Below are 2,948 nucleotides of genomic sequence, written 5' to 3'. Positions count from 1 at the left end.
CAGGCACGCGCCCCCCCCGCCCCGAACCGGTGGCCGCCGTGCGCTCGCCGGCTTCACCGCCCCGTCCAGCCTCTCCGCTCCGCTCCGCCCCGCCCTCCCCCCCCCCCCCCCCGGCTCACGGCAAGTCTGCCCTCCCGGCCGGCTTTTTTCCTCCCCAGCTGGTAGGGGAGGGGCCGGGTAGAGGCGGCGGCCCCCGGGGCGAGTTCGCCGTCTGCCGGGAGACTTCAGGACGGGGCGTCCCTTGCCGGGTTATTATTTCTTTTTTTAATGAAACAAATGTATTAGAAGAAGTATCTGCGACCCTGCAGACGCCACCCGCCCCCCCCCCCGGCGGCACACGCGCGCTCAGAGAGACACACACACAGACACGGAGACACACACACACACACACACACACACACACACACAGAGACACAGACACAGACACAGACACAGACACAGACACAGACACAGACACACCGACACGCACACCTGCGCGCGCGCGCTCCCCCTCCCGCCCTCTCTCCCTCCCCGCGCTGCAGTTCCGTACGCGCCGGCCGGCGGGTGCGGCCCCTCCGCCCCGACCGCAGACTCTCCGGCGCCCCGGAGCAGCGGGGGGGGCGGGCTGGGGGAGGTGTGCGTCCGCAGCCGCGCGCTCTGCGCATGCGCGCGCGCCCCGCTGCCCGGCAACCGGGCCCCCGCCCGCCCGCCCGCCCGCCCACGGCGAAAGGGCGCCGGTTCCCGCCACGCCAACGTTCCCGCGCTCGGTCGCGACGGCGGCGGCAGCGGCAGGGGAGGGAGGCCGGCGCAGAGGCAGGCTGGGGAGGGGGGGGATACAGGGATTCGGAGAAGGTTTCCGTTTGGGTCGTTTGCGGGTTTTTTTTTCACACAGACACACACCCACCGCTGCCCCGTTTTGCGTTCGTTGGTTTTTCAGCCCGCGGCGGGGGCGGCGGGCAGGCGCGCAGCAGGGCGAGAGGGAGGGAGGGAGGGAGGCGGGAGCCGGGGCACGGGCACGGCAGGGCAGCGACTCGGCAGCCGGGCTTAGAGACCGCACGCCGCCGGGACTCCCCTCTGCCGCGCGGGCATAGAGGCGGCAGGGACGCCGCCGGCTCCTAAAGTCTCCCGGGGCGGCCAACCGACTGGCGGAAGGCGGGGGGGGGGGGGGGGGGGGGCGGGCGGGGCCGGGGGCCGCCACCTCTGCCCGGTCCGCGGCCCCCCGGCGGCTTCGGCGGCGAGGAAAAAAAAGGTAAGGCGGGGGGCGGGGGGGGGGGGAGGGCGGGCGCAAAGAAAAGCGATAAAGAAATGAAAAGCTGAAGGAACGGTAACAGAAAAGAAGCGGGGGGCGGGCGGGGCAGGCGCGTGTATCGGTAACGCGTTCCGGAACTAGCTCGACCGAGACAAACTACCGCTCGATTCCTCGAACTTTTTTTTTTTTTTTTTTTTTTTTACGCCTTCCTCTAGCGTACACCGGGAGGTAATCGCTAACTCTTTAACCGCGTCGATCGAGAGGAACGAATCGTGACGAGGACGTTGGAGTCTCCGTAATGAACGGTCGGTCGATGCGCGTTTGACCGCCGGCTTTCTCGCACCCCCGTAGATGTCGAAGACGCGTCGAGACGGCGAACTATTATGATAAGCCTACCGGCGATCAAGCGAGAAAGCGTGAAGAAATAGCGAGTCATGCTCGTTAATCGTCGACGACGAACAAGGCCTCGGTCCGTCTCGAGAAGGGACGACCGTCCCTCCGAACGCGTCACCCGTCGAGTCCTCCTCACCCTCTTACCGAACTCGGTCTCAAACGGTGTTCTCGCCGGACATCTACGGTAGAGAAGGAGGGCAACGGGTAGCGAGCCACGAACGAGCGTTGTTCGTTAATTATCGGTCCCCACAAACCTACACGCTCGGCTCCGCGCCGGGGCGGCCGGCTGCGCCCCGGCTCCGCGCCGGGCGGACAGGTCTACCCGGGGCTCCGCCAGAAAAGGGCGCGTCCGCGGCGGCTGCGCGAGGAAAGCCCGGCTGCGCCCCGGCCCCGCGCCGGGCGGACAGGTCTACCCGGGGCTCCGGGCGGACAGGTCTACCCGGGGCTCCGCGAGAAGAGGGCGAGTCCGCGGCGGCTGCGCGAGGAAAGCCCGGCTGCGCCCCGGCCCCGCGCCGGGCGGACAGGTCTACCCGGGGCTCCGCGACGAACGGGCGGGTCCGCGGCGGCTGCGCGAGGAAAGCCCGGCTGCGCCCCGGCCCCGCGCCGGGCGGACAGGTCTACCCGGGGCTCCGGGCGGACAGGTCTACCCGGGGCTCCGCGAGAAGAGGGCGAGTCCGCGGCGGCTGCGCGAGGAAAGCCCGGCTGCGCCCCGGCCCCGCGCCGGGCGGACAGGTCTACCCGGGGCTCCGCGACGAACGGGCGGGTCCGCGGCGGCTGCGCGAGGAAAGCCCGGCTGCGCCCCGGCCCCGCGCCGGGCGGACAGGTCTACCCGGGGCTCCGGGCGGACAGGTCTACCCGGGGCTCCGCGAGAAGAGGGCGAGTCCGCGGCGGCTGCGCGAGGAAAGCCCGGCTGCGCCCCGGCTCCGCGCCGGGCGGACAGGTCTACCCGGGGCTCCGCCAGGAAAGGGCGCGTCCGCGGCGGCTGCGCGAGGAAAGCCCGGCTGCGCCCCGGCCCCGCGCCGGGCGGACAGGTCTACCCGGGGCTCCGGGCGGACAGGTCTACCCGGGGCTCCGCGAGAAGAGGGCGAGTCCGCGGCGGCTGCGCGAGGAAAGCCCGGCTGCGCCCCGGCCCCGCGCCGGGCGGACAGGTCTACCCGGGGCTCCGCGACGAACGGGCGGGTCCGCGGCGGCTGCGCGAGGAAAGCCCGGCTGCGCCCCGGCCCCGCGCCGGGCGGACAGGTCTACCCGGGGCTCCGGGCGGACAGGTCTACCCGGGGCTCCGCGAGAAGAGGGCGAGTCCGCGGCGGCTGCGCGAGGAAAGCCCGGC

This window comes from Aptenodytes patagonicus, unplaced genomic scaffold (genome assembly GCF_965638725.1).
Source record: "Aptenodytes patagonicus unplaced genomic scaffold, bAptPat1.pri.cur scaffold_593, whole genome shotgun sequence".
NCBI lineage: Eukaryota > Metazoa > Chordata > Aves > Sphenisciformes > Spheniscidae > Aptenodytes > Aptenodytes patagonicus.
The sequence above is the reverse complement of the archived record's forward strand: the minus strand, read 5'-3'. Positions refer to the sequence as shown.